General features: G+C 38.5%; 1 protein-coding gene across 4 annotated transcripts in view; it reads left to right on the forward strand.

Moving 5' to 3' along the window:
* Window positions 1-18,480, forward strand: part of HECW2 (HECT, C2 and WW domain containing E3 ubiquitin protein ligase 2) — a 449,127-nt gene that overhangs the window by 55,429 nt on the left and 375,218 nt on the right. The window contains exon 1 of one of the 4 annotated variants that reach the window (XM_043994322.1): window positions 15,924-16,050. The exons of the other annotated variants lie outside the window; for them this stretch is intronic. The gene's annotated coding sequence lies outside the window, so the exon portion shown is untranslated. Of the gene's footprint in view, window positions 1-15,923; window positions 16,051-18,480 lie in introns of those variants that run through there. 4 annotated transcript variants of the gene reach the window in all.

The following is an 18,480-nucleotide window of genomic DNA, read 5'->3' on the forward strand; positions in this document are numbered from 1 at the left end:
GGTGATGTTGGAAGATAAGGTAATTGTAGGGAGCTTGGAATGTGACTCATATTTCTACCCACTGATGAGTTGATTGCATGCACTAAGATTCAGGCTCTAGTCCCAAAGGAGGCTGGACCTTACCTTAGAGAACATTGTTCAAGATTTTATGGAAAAAACAAATCTAGTAAAATACTTCATTAGTATGGGTAAATGTGTTTTGTCAGACTTGGAAAGACTTTTGCTATATTTATCAGGAATCACAGGGATCTCCACTAACTAGGCTAGCCCTAACCTAGTATTCCGTTTCCTACTATGATCCCAAGGGGGTATGTTATGGAAAGGAACTTAAAACACCCATCAGTTTAATTGACATTTAGGAGCTTTTGATTTAGCTGTTTACACTTTGAGAGGTAGCGTTTTTATTTCCCACTTGTGATGATAATTTAATTCAATTCAACAACCATTTATTAAATGTCTACTTCATGAGAGGCAACATGGTACAGTAGCTGGAGAGCAGGCCTCAGAGCCAGGGATGCTCGGATTCAAGTCCCACTTCTAACACACTGGATGTGTGACTCTTGGTATGCTATCTAAATCCTTGGTATGACAGGCAATTCCCTAACACTGTAGGAACTGCTCACCAGCATTGGTAGAGGGAGTTTCCAGTCCCTATCTCTGTGCAAGTCACTGTCCTTCTTTTGATAGTTCATGTTTGATAATGCAAGCTGCTATTGTTATCTCAGCATCTTCTGACCACATTCTGAAGTACCACTGACTTCAGCTATTCCTCTTGTGGCTAGTTGAAGGTCCTTTCAAATGCTAGCTGGTGACATCTCTAGTTAGAGATGTGGATTTTGGTGATAATTCAGTTCAACAACCTCATTTTTGAAACTAACATCTTGAATCACCCAGGTATTAAGTAACAGAGCTGGGATTTTATGTCCTTGCAGTACTAGAGTGGGACTTTTTCTACTACTCTGCACTGTCCGTCCCCAAGAAGACAGGCCTGGGAGCTGAAGGTCTAGGTGTTTAGGACATTTCAAATCAGCATTTCAAATTCAGGCAGGCTGCAGGGAGGGAGGCATGACTAGAGACATGCATCAACAAATAAAGGCAGGGTCAAGACTTATAAAAAATTTTGATAGATTTCCTGGCAACCTTTTCTTTAGAGTATGATGCTAAGGAAGCCAATACCTTTATCAAGCTAACACTATGGAAATAAAACAGCTCAGTATTGTGCTATTATATTCTCTACCCTTCAACTCAGACCTGCCACTATATAATGTAATGCTATTTTTAGGGTATTAGAGAAACTGGGTAAAAGTATGTAAATGCCTCTGGGCAAATCCATCACTGCTGTGGGTCTGTACACACACAAATTATTTAAATACAAGTAAGGAGAATAACAGTTAAAAGTAGGGTTGCTGTAGTCGTTGGAATTGTTTCTATTTAATTCATAGGGAAATTGGCCAAAATGTCCCTTAAATATATTCTCTAATACCTTCTCAAAAAGTTTTAAAGCATGGACTCTGTTGTAAAACTTTATTTGGAAGCTAGTTTCTGGGAATTTGGAATGAGTTTTCAATAAGAAATAATGTGTTCTCAGGTTAGCTCATAAAAGTCTACTTAGCTGAGTAAAAATAGTACCCCATGATTAACTCATGTATATGTGGCACCTTCAGATTTACAAATCACTTTCCTCACAGAAGCCTTATGAGGTGTAAGCATTACAAGAATAATTATACTCATTTTATAGATGAGGAAAGTGAGGCTTAGAGAAAGTGTGAGTTGCCTAGGGTCACAGAGTATTCTAAATGTTACAGTGGGTTCTAGAACTCATTATTTTTACTTCAAGGCTAATGTTTGACGTTTTTAAGAGGAAAATGTGTTCAAGATTCTTATTACAAACATTCCCCAGCAGTGGGAAGAAGGAAGGAAACAAGCATTTATTAAGCACCTACTATGTGCCAGGCACTGTTCTGAGTGGTTTACAAGTATCTAGGTTGATCCTTACTATGACCCTGGGGAATAGGTGCTATTATCTATACCTATTTTCTAGATGATGAAACAGAGGCTAAGGTTAAATAATTTGTGTAGGGTCACACAACTAGTAATTTTTGGGCTAGATTCAAATTTGAGTTTTCCTGACTGCAAGCCTGGCACTCTAAATACTGCCTATCTACTTCTACCACCCAGTTGCCTACAATGGTACAGACGACTAGAAATTTCCATTGCCTACCACATTGGGCAACAGGAACCCTCCAACTCTAAAGTAATGGTGGTAGAGTTATACTTAGAAGTAGTAATTCCAGAAGGGGAGAGAGGTCATCGATTTAGAGCTGGGAAGGACATCTAATCCAATGCCCTCAATTTATAGATGAAGGAAAGAAGGCCCAGGGAGGTTGTGACTTGTCCAGGGACCCATGAGTAATATGCATCAGAAGGAGGATTTGAACCCAGGGCCTGACAGAAGGCAGTGATCTTTCTTTTTTTCTTTTTTTTTTTAAATTTATTTATTTTTAAGTGAGGCAATTGGGGTTAAGTGACTTGCCCAAGGTCACACAGCTAGTAAGTGTTAAGTGTCTGAGGTTGGATTTGAACTCAGGTACTCCTGAATTCAGGGCCGGTGCTCTATCCACTGCACCACCAAGCTGCCCCAGGCAGTGATCTTTCTATGGTACCTCTCATATTCCTAGCATGAATAGCCAAAGGAAGATGGGTTGAGATAAGGAAGCTGCTGACAGCCTTCCCCACTCTTCCTGTTATCTTTAAAGAACATAGGTACCTACTTACATACTTAACCATGTTAGGCAACATTAACATAGGTAAAAGGGAAGAAGGGAGTAAAGGGCAATTCCAAGTGATGTTAGCAAGGAGAGATTGTTTGTTGTTTCTGGAATGGCCATTTCTATGGTAGGGATGTAAGCATAGATAAGACTACCTATATCAGGAATTTCTTTTTCTATCTGCAGTGTCGAGCCACATACCTAGTCTATTTTTTCTGGCTTCCCATAATCATGGGATCATAGATTGAAAGCTGGAGGGGACCATAGCGGCCATTTGATCCAATTCTCTAATCAAGGATGTGGGAATTGTGGGAACTAAGTGAACCACACTGACTACATCTTGTGTGATCTAGTGCAATTCCCTGTCCATTAAGTTATAGTTATAAAAATCCATTTTCTGTCTTGTGAGAAAACTTTATTATATTTTTTGAACCTAGCCCTGTGTTGTTGGGAAGCTGGACTACCTCTACTTACTTACTTACTGCTTAGAGACCATTAACTAAGGACCTATGTTATGCTGACCAGAAACCCAGTCAGATCCAAAGATTGATGCAAAGAGTTTTCTCACAATTCTATATCTTAAGCAACCCATATGTCTTATCTGAAAACTGGCCTCTTATTGGTTAATCAGCTGCTGTTTCCATGTTTGTTTGGTTGAATACAGAGACTTGGGGTGAATGGAGCACCTCTTTTTCTGATTTCAGGGAATTGTCCTTGCTTGCTTTCATCACTCCCAACTCTCAAAACTCACTCATGCCCCTCCCAACTTGGAAAGCCCCTAATCTTTCTTCTAATTAGAAATCAGATTATTTAATCTTGTATTTTGTTAATTGTTTGCTTTTAATGCATAAAATTGTCTCCCCCTGTATTGGGGGTCCAGTGCCAAAGCTGAGGAGACCTAGTCCCCATTTGATGTGCAATTGGCTGAAACTGGGGTTTTCTTGGCAAAGATACTGGAGTGGTTTACCATTTCATTCTCCAGGGCATTTTACAGATGAAGAAATGGAGGCAAACAGGGTTAAGTGATTGCCCAGAGTGACACAGCTACTAAGTGTCTGAGGCTGGATTTGAACTCAGGAAGATGAGTTTTCCAGACTCCAGGCCCAGCACTCTATCCATGGTGCCACCTTACCCTTGAACAAATCTTTACCTCTCTGGGCCCCAGTTCACTCACTTCTAAATTGAAGTAAGACTTTCCTAAATGGGAATTGGTAGCAGTAAATGGGATTATATTCCCCAGCTTGGACCCTTTGCATTGTGAAAGAAAGGCAACCATCAGATTTAGTGACTCATTGATGGAGTTAGAACTATAATAAAAAGAGATGTTGTTAAAATGGGACACAAAATGTAAATGACTAATAACTACATATATATGAAGTAGATAGAAGGCAGCCAAAGGGTGAAGTTAAAAACCACTAGATTTCTTTAAGTGAGTGATTTAAATATCCAGGTACTCTTGAAGTCTAACTAGCTCTTCAAGGACCATATTTTTAAAAGGAAAGTTTCCTCTTAAATCTGTAGTTGGTCTCGTAGGTACTGTCTAGTCCAATACAGTATCTATTATTTGTATTATCTCTTGCCAGGAATTCACTCTCCAGGGGGTCCTTCTGTCTAGTTCTGGACTCTCATATCCTCCTTCATGTAAATAGGATGTGATACACAGCTAGTCAGTGACATTCTTTGTGTGATCATCCATTGAATAATTGTAGTGGTGAAAAAATAATCTGCTTCCTTTTTTTAAAAAAAATCTTGGCTTTAAAATAATGCATGCTAAATATGAGGGTATTTGAAATCTGGGTTCCATTATGCATCATTCTTCTTTAGGAAGAAAGGATAAGTTTCACCAATATTTATAAAAACTAAACAAAACTTTTTTTTCCCCAGAATTGAATATTTGAAGATTAATCACTGGTATCTTCTTGTCATTCCTTTCAACTTCCATAGAGGCTAAAGAAAGACTGTTAATCATTGCCTCTTTTGTTAGCTAACTTTTGATTTTTTAATGTCTTTTAGCCATTCTACTTCTGGATTCATAAATTATTGATAAACCTGATAGTAATTACTTGGTAGGTTTCATGTTCTGCATATAATAAATGCTTGTTGACAATGTCTGATTGACTTTGGAGTCTCTTGGCATTGTCTATACTTTTTTGTCATTAAAAACAAAATTCCTTTGCATGTCAAGAACAGCTGAATGATTCTTCCTGGATGGCGTGGTGGATAGAATGCTGGGCCTTGGAGTCAGTTGGCGTGATCTGAGTTCAAATCCAATGTCAGACAATTACTAGCTGTGTGATCCTGTGCAAGTCACTACACTTCTTTCTGTCTCAGAGTCCTCAATTACAAAACAGGGACCATAATAGTACTTATCTCCTAGGGTTGTTGTGAAACTCAGATGAGATAATATTTGTAGCATAGTACCTCACACAAAGTAGGTGCTTCATAAACACTTGTTATGTTTCCCCTTCCCCATCTCTTTTGGTACTATCCAAATATTAGGCTACACTCTATACTGCCTGGAGGAATATTAAGTAAAATTCTTCCTCCCACCCTTTGCAACACCCCCGTCCCTGCCAGTGGCCTTTTAGCTAGAAGAATCACATAATCTCAGAGTTAGGCCATTTAGTCTAGTCTAAATCTCCTACTTTGTACTTAAGAAATCATTACTATTCTGCCTTTGTTTAAGGACTTAAAATGATTCCTCCTTAGGTAGTCTGATTCAATTTTCTGTTGGGGGAGACAGTATGTAAACAACTGTGCACAATCAAGAAATATACAGGATACACTGGCAATAGTCCTGTCCTCTCTGTCTGCTTCTGAACACTGTCCAAGTCTCATCAGGAGCATAAAACAAAATTGTTTGATATAATGAAAATAAAACAGGTCCTGAAGCCAGAAGACCTGGGTTTGCATCTCAGCGATTGGTAAATCAAGCTGTGGGAGCTCAGGGAAGTCATCTCATGGAGGTTCAGTTTTCCCATATCTAGAATAAGAATTCTATTTATTTTGCCCACTTTATAGGTGAATATAGAAAATAGCACTGGATGTAAAGCCAGAGAGCTTGGCTTGAAATAGTGGCTCTGCTATCTTTTATCACACAGGTAGTCAATACTTTCCTAAGCTTTCGGAGCTTCAGTTTCCATACTTGCAAAATGGAAAAATCATCCCTGTTATATCCCAAATGGAACCCATGATTCTACCTCTCCTCCATCAAAAAGAATCCTCTACTCTTCCTAACCTCCCTAGAAATGTTGAGAATGACACCATTTTCCCCATTACCTAGGCTCAAAACTTGGGTGTCATGCTTGACTTCTTAATCTTTCCTCACCTCCTCCCCCCATATCCAATCTGTTGCCAAATCCTGCCAATTTCACTTTCGTTTCCACGCTGTCTCCCCCAATAGACTGTGAGCTCCCTGAGATCAGGGACCGACTTTTGTCTTTATTTGAAGCTTCTGTGCTTAGCACAGTGCCTGGCACATAGTAGGTACTACATAATTCAGAAAACAAATTGATGGATAGTGAGATGGTGCAGTGGATAGAGCACTGGGCTTGGAATCGGGAAGACTCATCTTCCTGAGTTCAAATCTGTCCTCAGAAACTTAATTGACTGTGTTACCCTGGGCAAGTCACTTAACCCTGCTTGCCTTAGTTCCTCATCTGTAAAGTGAGCTGGAGAAGGAAATGGCAAACCACTCTGGTATCTTTGCCAAGAAAACTGCAAATGGGGTCACAAAGCATCAGACATGACCGAAATGATTGAACAACAACAATACCTATCTCAATAGGCCCTTATCTGTACTCTTCTCTTCCTTTCTCTGGAATTTGGACTCCTGTCCCTGGGACTCTGAGTTCTAATAGATGAGCTTTCACCTTATCTTCCTTAGGCCCAGGCTGCTACATCACTTTTTGTCATCTCCAGACAATGCTGCCTGTTCTCTGATCTTTCTCCTCCTTTCCAACTCTATTTCCTCTATATCTGTTATCTTTCCTTATTAGAATGTAAGCTCCTTGGGGGCAGGTAATATTTTGCTTGCTTGGACAATCTTTAAATGCTTTTAAAAAAATTTATTCATAAGAAATGTTTTCCATCTTAAGTAAGGCATCACAAATTTATAATCACATATTTTGAGTCCATTGATACCTCTGTCAATTGTGAAACTAGTCTATCACTTCCTTTTGTTAATTTTCATTGGTTCCTCTTGGTCACTGCAAGTCAAATGGGATGATTTTCAAGTTTTAGTCTGACTGTGATTTGTTGATAGACTCCTGTCTTTGACAGGGGCTTCTCCACATCTCTCTGGCTGTGGTGATAAAGATCCTTCCGTGTCAGCTATCATACATACAAGGACAACAACACTGTCTCTCAGGCCAGTGTACTTGGCCAAACTACTTCACTGCAAGTAGTGAGGATAGATGAGGATATGTCCTACATACAGGTAGGCCAATGTGGATAATAGTATATGTAGTAGATTTAGCATCTCCTTCAGGATCTATTGTTGGGTGGAAACCAAGTTGATCCACTGATGAAAAATGGAGAGCTTCCTGGGAATTTCTGAGTCTTCTATAAAGGAAGGGATTGGGAGGAGTTTATTGCTCTACCGTATAGCTCTCCAAGGAGAGGGGAAAGGGAACTAAGGGAGTTGAGAAGGTGTCAAGTATTAAAACTTGAGTCAATATGCATAATAAGATTCCAGGTGATCAAGTTATCCTGAGAGAGGTATGACGTATTCGATGGAGTAGAAACCAAGAAGATCCACTGATGGAAGATGGAAAATTTCTCACTGATAAATGTATATTCTCATTCTCTTCACATTTTCCCACCTTTATGCCTTTCCTTGGGTACCTATGAATTCTGCCATCCTTTGAAAAACAGCAGTTTGTACTGAACTAAAAGACTTTTCTCTTTATCTTATTGTCCATTGCCCTGAGCCCAGAAGCCTGAATTTCCCTTGGATCTATTCTCTTGCACCCAGAACCTTTAAGTCTCTCTTAGAGAAGACAGAAAGGCCATACTTTTTCCCCCATGAACAATTCTGTATGAAACACACACATACATACACACATGTACAGACATTTATGTGTGTCTATATAGTTTCTGCTTTCCAATAAATCAAACATATAGGAACATTTCATCTATTTTTCATAAGTACCTGTATGTATATACATATGCATACACACATATATTTGCATGTACACAGACATGTATATGCACATACACATATGTATATATGCATATATTTTTTTATTTAAAGGAGCTCTCATTTTAGGCATATGTTTGGACTGACATAGTGCAAATCCTTTATACACACAGGCAGTCCTCTATTTATTCATGGACTGTGCTCCAAATCGTCATCTGTCAGTTGATTACTTGGAACTAGGGACACATTTTCCCAAAGAAACAATGCTATAAATAATTGTTAGCCAACCCACAAAATGCCATTTAACCTCAAATATAACTGAACCATAGTAGTACTAGTAGTAGCCTGAATTCTGGGTGTCAGGGGGAGGGAGACATATGATTCAAGAGAAAGAAACAACTTCCTCTCCTTTTTTGTCATAAGGTTAGCCTTGGCAAAATTTTGAAATAGGTAAAGTTTGAGTTAGTCATTTTCCTGTCTCCCTTTCTGCATCTGTCTGCCAACTCTCCACATGCTCCTTTATAAGCTCCTAAGAGTACTTATGGTTCCCTTCTGCCCCTTAATATAGATAGTACCTTTACTTTAGAAGGTATCGCAGAGAAGGCTTGAGAGAGAAATAGCCTTCACCCTTTCCCAGGGCCAAGGTACTCACAACATTTGTCTCTCCTCTGTGTGTTGTTATGCTTTTGTATCCCTAGAGAAGTGTGAAGGCTTCTTTCCCTACCAAGGACCAAGGAATAGCCCATTAACCTACTAACCATCTGTTGTCTTCCTAGCCAAGGTACTGTGATTGGGACTTTCTATAGCCTTTCTCTTGTAGGGGATTGAAAAAAGAGTGGCTTTGGCCAGTGTTTCCTAGACAACTTTGAGACTGATAAATTAGAATGGGGGTTGGGTGCTATACAAAACATGCCTGCCAAACCTCTCTCTGGTTTGACTCTATTTACATTAGGATAAGCACTGTTAACATACTGTAAACTTATGTTTCTTTATTTTTGAAATTGCTTTTTTTCTTAGCAGCCATACAGTACTATGACCTCACTGTAACTACATGCTATTGGTGCGTGGTTGGCTGATTACCCATATATAACATTTTTCCTATGAAACTCACTGCTCCCTCTAACATTATTCTTGTATGATATCAATTGACAGAATTAGGCACAAGTTTGCCTTTAGTTCATTCTGGAAATACTGATTTATCGGAATGCTGTTATTACGTGGGGTTTGTTTTGTTCAGGCAGTTCTGGTGAAACTAGTTATTCTTCCTGATGTGACCGTGGTATGTAGTGCACATCTCTCAGAGTGGTGGCAGGAATCCTGTCACATCTACTTGGGTTCTGACCTTGATTTTCTCTTTATTCCATGGAGATTTTTGCAACTGTATGAGAGTAAAGTGGATTTTTGCAGAGGGAGTTGAAAGAGATGACTGTTAAAAAAAACCCTAACAATAACAATTGACATCTCCTTTAAGTTTACACTTTAATGTCTGCAAAGCTCTCATTCAAGCAACAACAAAACAAGCAACGTTGTGAGTTGGGTGCTGTAGGTGTTATTATCCCTGTTTTACAGATAAGTAAATTGAGGCTCAGAGTGCCTAAGTCACTTACTTGTTCCTGTCTGAGATGGGATTTGAACCTAGGTCTTCCCTGATTCCCAAATCTTGTACTCTTCGCATTATGCTAGGTGGCTTAACAAGAGGAGTAGAATTTCATGTTAATAATGTAAATCTACTCTCCTTCCAATCATTTAGCAATTTGTTTAGTAGGATTGTGTAGAATGAATAGGTCATTCATTAGAGATGAAGCATTCCCCTTATTGCTAATTTAGTGTTCAGCATTTACAAAATCATATTTTCTTTAAACATTCAAAGGTCAGATAGGATTGGGTTTGTCTCATACTAGAAGAAGTATGGCTTCTTCCATTGCTAAGAGGAGGAAAGAAAAGATCCCAGATCGCCCAGTTTGTTCCAGGTAACGTTTCCTGCCCTCTATAGTCATTGAACTGAGGGAAATGAACAACATCTTTTCTTTTCTTTCTTTTTTTTTAACAATAAGGATTTATAATACAAATGTCATTGAAAGCTGAAGCAGACAGTCATGTTAAGCAGGTTCACTGTTTGCAGTACCAATCATTGTCTAATCCCAGCTAGAGCTACTTTTAGCTCTTTCAAAAATTCATATTCCAAAGTCCCAGCCCCCCTTCTGCGTCATAGCAACTGGCCTACATACACAGAACATGCAGCAGCTCCTCTGAGATTTGGGGTGGCTGAAGAAAAATACCATAGAAGAACAACTTTCTTGGGTTTTATCTCCATTCCTACTAATTCTCATGTATAAAATTTATGCCTCCATCCTCCCTACACATATTTTATTTAAAGAAGAAAAAGGTAGAATGAGGTCTGGCACATGTTTCACCCTCCTGCATCAAGGTCTTAGAGCATGTTGTTACTAATAATTCATTTCCTATTCACTAATGCTGTCTTATGAATGGTACAGTGCCTGTGCCTGAAGCAATGAAGAAGCTACATAATTTAAGAACGAAGCAGAGTAAGGATTTCTCACTGCATAGGACTGGAGGCCATAGCACATAGCAAAGATTCAGTTAGAGCTAAAATGAACTGTTCTGGTGGTCAGGAAATACATTGGCGAAGTATGAATATAAATAGCTGAGTGTAAAGGATGTCAAAGGTTCTACAAACCATCCTGAATGTGTCTGATCTCATTTAGCTCAGGAAGCTAGGTTGGGACTGCCTAGTAATTGGGTAGGAAGTTCCTCCAGAAACCTTGAAGAAGAGAAGTGAGGGGTCCTTGTGGGTAGAGTTCTATGGGTTTTTTTTCTTTAATGATTTGATATCATATGGAAAAAATGAAACTGACTCCTAGGAAGAGCAACCAGGATGAAACAGAGTACATTATTTTAAAATTTAGAACCTAAAATCAGCTAATTTCTTACTGACAGTGTCAAGTGCAGCAGATGACTTAGATTGAAATTTTCATGACTCTGGGCCCTAAATTGATGGGCAACCCTATTTCACAAAGCCAGTGTTGCATTTAAGACACAAAATTTGGTGGCTTGTTCTTAATGCAAAGCAAGTACTGAATCAATTAGACTGGTTTGGTCTTAGACTCATAATTAAATTCTAGGAACTCATGTTCCCATCATAGCTACTTTATTACTGAAATGAATTGTGCCAGGAAGAACTCAAGTCTGGGTTGGCATGATGGTAGCATAATTCCCTGTCTCTTTTCAAAGTGCTAATGGAAAACTGCAGTTAAATAAAGTCTACGTGTTATTTCTCTGGTGTTGGCATTGAGGGGAAACTTTATCTGCATCTGCTCAGATGAAGGGATGGGAGAGTCTTCATTACACATTGTGGCTATTAAAAAGGGGAAGAGGGGGGCAGCTAGGTGGCACAGTGGATAAAACACCATCCCTGGATTCAGGAGGACCTGAGTTCAAATCCAGCCTCAGACACTTGACACTTACTAGCTGTGTGACCATGGGCAAATCACTTAGCCCCAGTTGCCTCACCCAAAAAAAGTGGGGGAGGGGACGGGAGAAAAGACAGGGTGGAAATAAGAAGCAGGGAACGAAGACAAGAAAAGGAAGGTGGTTTGCGGAACCAGAGGTTAATCTTCAAAATAATTTTTGGTTAATTTCACCTGTGATGGATAACTACTTAGGGCTGGCATCCCCAATTCTTCCCTCAATGGTAGGCTTATGTACAATCAGCATTTCTTTGGAAAGGCCATCTAACAAATTATCTACTCACTGCAGTGTCCCTGACAGATGGTCATGCAGCCTCTGCTTGAATACCAGAAGTATGTATTTGTACAGACTCAGATCTCTAAGCCAATAAAAGTTCAAACCAACCCATTTTCCTGCTTCCATAAAAAATGAAACATAGTAGCTATTTTTAAAAATAACAACTGTGGTTAAGAGGAAATTAAAACCCACAATCAGGAAAGGATTGTGTAAGAAAACACCTAGATGATTTAAGTGAATTCAGGGTTCAAGATCCCAGATGAAATACATTCCAGGGTTCTAAAAGAACTTCCATATATTATCACTGAACCAATGTTTGTAGGTTATCATGAAAAATGAGAGAGACACCAGAAGACTGTTGAAAAAGCTAAAGTACTAGCTTTCAGAAACCATAACAAATATAGATTCTGGAAACTGTAGATTAGTCAGATTGATTGCTGGAAAAGTTTAGAAATTATTATTAAATTGATGATTTATGAGCCTGGCATAAGACGGGTGGTAATTCAAGGCAATGTATCTTGGAAAGATGATGGAAAAAGAGACCAGTTCGTGTGATGGAAAATCCTACCTTGGTTGCCCTTTATGCTTGAAATCCTGGTATGAAGAAGCTCCTTAAAGATTCTACCATCCTCTCAATTTCCCCTTAGAAGTGTACCTGGGACTTTCTGCTCTTAGAGATTTTTTAGTGAGCTGTCCTCAGAGCCAGGAAGTCAACTTGTCTCTGACACATACTACTTGTGTGATCCTAGGTAAATCACTTAATCTTTCAGTGTTCTAGGCAACTCTTTGAGCTGCAGAGAAAGTGCCAATCTACTTTGGTAGGGTGGGTTTTGTTTTCTGAGTGTTTCTTCCCTAGAAATCATTGGTTTTGTCCTCATCCTTATCCCTTTGTCAAGGAGACCATCTCTTCCCATCTTCTTTATCCACCTGTCTCCCCATTTCATCCTGTGTTGCCACTTTGAGAGGTTCCAATATTCAACAACACCCCTGACAATCTAACTAGGAACTTCACCTATGAGTTGTTGGCATACTAACTTTTAGAGGAACAAGTAGCATCTGAACAACTGAAATTAAGAAAGAACATGTCTGTGAAAGAATCTGGGCTTGACAGAACATGGACTTGACCTTTTCTGACAATTTTTATGACCATTACTTAGAGGACCTGGGTTCAAATCCTGCCTCTTATGCTTATTACTTGTGTGATCTTGGGCAAGTCACTTAATATCTCTGGGCCTCAGTTCCTCATCTATAATATTAAGAGGTTCAACTAGATGGCTTCTGTGATGCCTTCCGTCTCTAAATCCATAATCCATCAGTGGAGAATGCAATGGTCTGAGAAACCTCAAATGAGTTGTTCCAATCCACCTTTTATGGGATAACTGTTCAGAGCTTTTGCTTCAGCAATGTTTCTAGGTTTAGGTGCTACCTCTTCCTCCTCCTCCTTCTACTTTTCCTCTTATTTCTTCTCTTCTTCTTTCTCCTTCACTTATTCCATCTCCCCCTCTTCCTTCTCCTTATCCTCTTTCTTCCTCTTCATTCTCTTCCTTCTCCCCTCCTTCCTCCTCTTTCTTTTCCCTCTCACCTTTTATTTCTCTCACAAAGGCAGCTAAAGTCTATTCTCTGGATGTTTTCTACGTAAAATAGTTACACTCAGTCCTCTCAAAATGTCTCTTCAGACTCTCTCCATTGCAGTTAACTCTCTCTGTCTCACCAGAAAGGAATTTCTTAGTCCTTTCTATGTCTCACAAAGCCTTTCTCCAGCCATAGCAGTTAATTCACTTTAGAATGACAGTTAAACTCGAAGTCCTCAAGATCCTAGTCTCCCTCCTTTTTAAAGAAACAATAACATTATCCAAAGTGTCTCTGAGAGAAGCTATTTCAGCTAGAGTCACAGAGGTATATAACCCATTTTTTGGTGTGAAGGGTATTAATGATATTTGTTTTACCTGCTTGGTGTGTTATATGATCTCTACCTTTTAGATAGACAGGACCAGTAGAACTCCTGGACCCCGTTCTCCCAAGGTAACAAAGATATCAATTGATCAGTCAAAAAGAATTTTTCAATCATATAGTGTTTTATTCTTGCCATGAACAGTAAAAGCAGTAATTAATACATAGTGAAAAAAAATTTAAAAAAGGAAGGGTGATGGGCTTGGTAGAGACGGCTTTGAAGTCAAGACCTAGGTTCAAGTTTTGTTTTGTCACATACTGTCATTGTGACCCTTGACAATTACATAATTACAATAATGATTACTAACATTTACATAGTACTAATGTGTAGGCACTATATATACACTAAGCACTATACAAACAATTCTGGGAGGTAGGTCCTATTATCAACCCCATTTCATGGATGAGAAAACTGAGGCAAAAAAGGTTAAGTGACTTGCTTAAGGTCACCCAGGTAATATCTGAGGCCATATTTGAACTCATGTCTTCCTGACTCCAGACTCAGGGATCTATCCACTGTGCCAGCTAGCTGCCAAACTTAGACACTCAGTGTTGTAGTAGACAGTTACTTGAATTTATTCTGTAGGGGTGACATGGGCTATGCTAAAAGAAAATTACTTTGGCAGCTGAGTGGAGGATGAATTTTAGGGCAAAGGGATTTGGGGTAGGGAGCCAAAATTAGGAAACAAGTTCAATAATACAAGAAAGTTGTGGTTAGGGCCTTATATCAGGGGGTAATTTCGGTGAGTAAAGAGAAGGGGGCTTCCACAAGAGATGGCAATAGTAGGGGAATCATTGGAAAGCTACAACACACACACACACACACACACACACACACACACACGATTGGATGCAGGGTGCTTCTACTGTCATGGCTGCATTGTCATGATGCACCTAATCTAAGAGAATTGCTTACTCTTTCTTGTTTGTAGATGGCTCAACTTTGCCTCTGAAGAATGGTGGTAGTCTAGTTTAAATCAGCAGCTGCTTCCTTTTGCTGGATTGCACCTTAAATTTTCTGTGAGTAATCATAGGGACCCTCTTGAAAATAAATCCCGGCAGGTATTTTTAACCAGATGAAGAGTTGTAAGTAGACTAAGAAAAAATTCAAGACAAAAAGCGGTGAGTGTGGATGCCGATGCAATGTAGATAGTTATCTCATCTTTGGTGGTGGTGGTGGAGGAGGGGAAGGGGTTTGTGCCTACTGCACAAAATACAACTCAAGGATAAGTGTAGTTATCATGGGAATAGTAGGCACATCCCCATAAGAGTGTGATTCTCACTCCTTTGGGGGTTGGGGGAAAATAGACGCAGGAGATGGATACCCCTTGAATAGGACCATGGCAAAGAGTAGTTGGTGATGGTTGTGCCCATGCAGTGGTGAGGCTGGTGGAGGAATATATGAGTGACTTTCACTGCAGTGTGGAAGAATGCTCCTGAGTGTGGGCTCTATGGTTTAAAGCCCTGTTTGTTTTATGCCAGGTAAAAGCACCTGCAGAGTGCTTCCTCCCTTTCTCCTGCATCACTGGTTTGTGATGGCCCTGCAGATCTGCCTGCTGTTTATTAATTGGCATCACAGTGGGGGAAAAACCATGGATCAAAATATCCCTCAACACTCTATTCTTTTATATTGAAAAAAGTATTTCTTTGCAAATCAAATTCATCATCTTCAAGAAGCCTCCCTTAACATGTTTGGTTTTAATTTGTGGTTATGCTCCTCATGACCATTTTATTAACCAACCCCCATTCTACTTATATCCATGAATAAATGTGTTGTTTAGAGGCAAGAGATGATCTAACTCCTAAAAATCATGCCTCTGCTAGCTCTCCAAAGCTATAGCTTCCACTGTAGATCAGAGAAGTCAATGATTTATTAATTGGCATTCTTGAACACTTCTCCAGCCTGGAGAAAGTCACATTTTCTAATCCATTTTGCCTTTTAAAACTTATTTCTATTAAAACCTAACTTGCTTCAGATTTTGTGGGTTTACTTACTAATTATTCTGAACACAAGTTCAGGGGAGGGCAAAGGTTTATTTTTTAAAAGAAATACGAGATTCTTTTTTTTTTTCTTTTTGCTTGTAACAGAGCTGGGTTTTTCCAGTTTTGTTTGCTTGGAATAGGCTTTATAGCACAATTGTGACTGTTTTGATTAAGAATGGGGAAAACAATGAGACAGTGATGTATTGACTGTGACTTGGATGGATACAATAGGAGGGCGGTGTTTCTCCCTCCTTATTTTTTATTTTATGTTCTAGATGACAGAGCACAGGATTGTGACTCAGGATATTTAGGGTCCTTTCTTGGTTGCTCCACATACTCTTAGTATGGCCCTGTTAAAATGTCACTTTTGGGGTTATCTCTGATTTTTCATTTGTAGAATGAAGTAGTGGGAGATTTGATGAGTGCTTTCTACCTGAAACCATGGTAAGTAGAAGGACATTGGTGGTAGTAGGTTTGATAAAGGCAATCAGTGGACTTCAAATAATCATTTTTTCATATTAAGAATTTGTAAGTTTAAATTTTATTTGGATACTGGCAATAACTTGAGATTTCCTTGAAAAATAACTCAAAATTAGCATTTTATCCTTTTAAAACTGTTATCATCAATGTATTTGTGTTCCATTATGAAACAGAGATTCTTGAAAAATTTACCAGCAGAGATAGTTGAAAATCTACCTCACTTCATTTTGGGAGAATTCATTTGAAATGAGCCACTCATTTAAAAAAATATTATGTTCTTCTGGGAAACCTATGATACTTAAGTTATCTCTGCATTACTTTTTTTTTCTTTATTTAAATTTTGTTTTGTTTTGGCTTGCATAGTATTAATGTATTATTATAGCATTGTTGCCATTTACTTTTTTTTTCCTGTAACTTCTTTCTCTACTTTGATATTTATTTTGTTCTTTTTCTCGTTCTCTTTCTCATGGCTTCTACTTCTTTGGAGAGATTCTCTATAATTTCAGCTATTTTTCCCAATCTGCTATTTGTGTTTTCTTATTTCTTCATCGATAGCTCTAATTTCTAACCTAAATTTATAACATTTATCTTTTTTTAAGACTTTCTTAGTCTTTTGAAACATCCTAGAAATTATTGATCTTGATTGTTCCATGATCTCCAGATAATATCTTTCATTATGTAATAACCATTGATTTATTTTCCTTCACATAATATTTGTTCAAAGTGACTTGGTTTCTCCTCAAAGTTTTGCTCAGTTTCCCTTCTGTTTTTAGGATCTTCTTTGTTGGTTTATTTAACACTGTGTGTTATGTTTTTGTTCAGGTTTTCTCTTTTGATCTTCTGGTCTTCTATTTTCTTGCTCTATTCTTTGGTCCATTCCTTTCCCTTGGAGGTACTGCAATGTCCCAGGCTATGGGAGTTGATGTCTTATTCTCCCTTGAATAACTTTCAGAGGGAAAAGACTGTCCTCAGTTCCTTTTCCAGTACCCTTTCCATCAGCCTGATGTGCTGCTTCCCCTCCAATCTGTGGCTCCCAGTGTCCACCATTCATCATGGCAAAAATTTAGCCCAGTTGGATTCCTTTCCCCCTATTCTTCATTTTCATGAAGTTGCACAGAATTGGCACCTGCTGCTTCTTGTGGGTTGGTAGTAATTTATAGTGTTTGGGCAGAGTCACTATAGTTGAGAGTGATCTATCAGCCCACAAGACACAAGCCTGTAAATTTGTTTGTATTTACTGTTCCTGGGTGTTCAATGAGCTCTAAGTATTAACTTTTTCCAGTCTTTTCTTGGGGTTTTTGGCATGCTCTCTCTCTCTCTCTCTCTCTCTCTCTCTCTCTCTCTCTCTCTCTCTCTCTCTCTGTAAGGAGTTTCTTTTTTATTATCTTGTGGATCAGCTGTAATTACTGTTTACACTGGTGTATAAAGGCATTTTTTTAAAAAAAGGAGGTTGAAGAGATTTTCAGAAAGTGACTATTCTGCTGTCTTCCTTCAAATTTAAGTTGATAGAAATGGACAATTAAATTTTTTTTTTGTATTCACAAGTTCTGGTAACATGGCTGAATATTAATACCCTATATTAAAATACTGGTTTGTTTGTTTTTTTTTAAAAGATTTTATTCTTTGAATTCTCTGTACACAAACAAAAAACCCAACAGGAATCCTTTTTTGTTCAATTTTCATTTTTAACATCATACATGCTCTCAAAGACGGGAACTTGAACATTGCCATATGCTTAACTCGAATTTGCATGACTGTTTATAAGAGTTGAATATAAAATCACAGGGTTTAAAATTACTTTATTGGGTTTGCATTGGCAGGCAATGCACTGAAAGTGTTAAAATGACAATTATAACCTTCTATTTACATTCATAGTTAAGTTCCTAAAATTCTTTGAGGGGGAAGAACACTTTCTATAATTAGTCTTGAAAGTTTATTTGCAGAAGTGAATCTGAGTCTGTGGTACGTTTTTTTGCTTTTTTTTTTTTGTAGCTACTTTTGTTTTTTACATCATCTACATTTATTTCCCAGTGTATCCCTCTGCCTCCTTCCTTAGAGGTATACCTTTTAATAAAGAATTTTTCTTTATCATAAAAATATTTTATTATTTTCTGGTTATGTGTAAAGATAGTTTTCAACATTTGCTTTTGTTTTTAATCTTTTTTTTTTTAGTGAGGCAATTGGGTTTAAGTGACTTGCCCAGGGTCACACAGCTAGTAAGTGTTAGGTGTCTGATCTCGGATTTGAACTCAGGTCCTCCTGACTCCAGGGCTGGTGCTCTATCCACTGCGCCACATAGCTGCCCCAACATTTGTTTTTATAAGATTTTTAGTTCCAAATTTTTTTCCCTCCCTCGCTTCCCTCTCCCCTACCCAAGACAGAAAGCAATTTGAT

This window comes from Dromiciops gliroides, chromosome 3 (genome assembly GCF_019393635.1).
Source record: "Dromiciops gliroides isolate mDroGli1 chromosome 3, mDroGli1.pri, whole genome shotgun sequence".
Classification (NCBI taxonomy): Eukaryota; Metazoa; Chordata; class Mammalia; order Microbiotheria; family Microbiotheriidae; genus Dromiciops; species Dromiciops gliroides.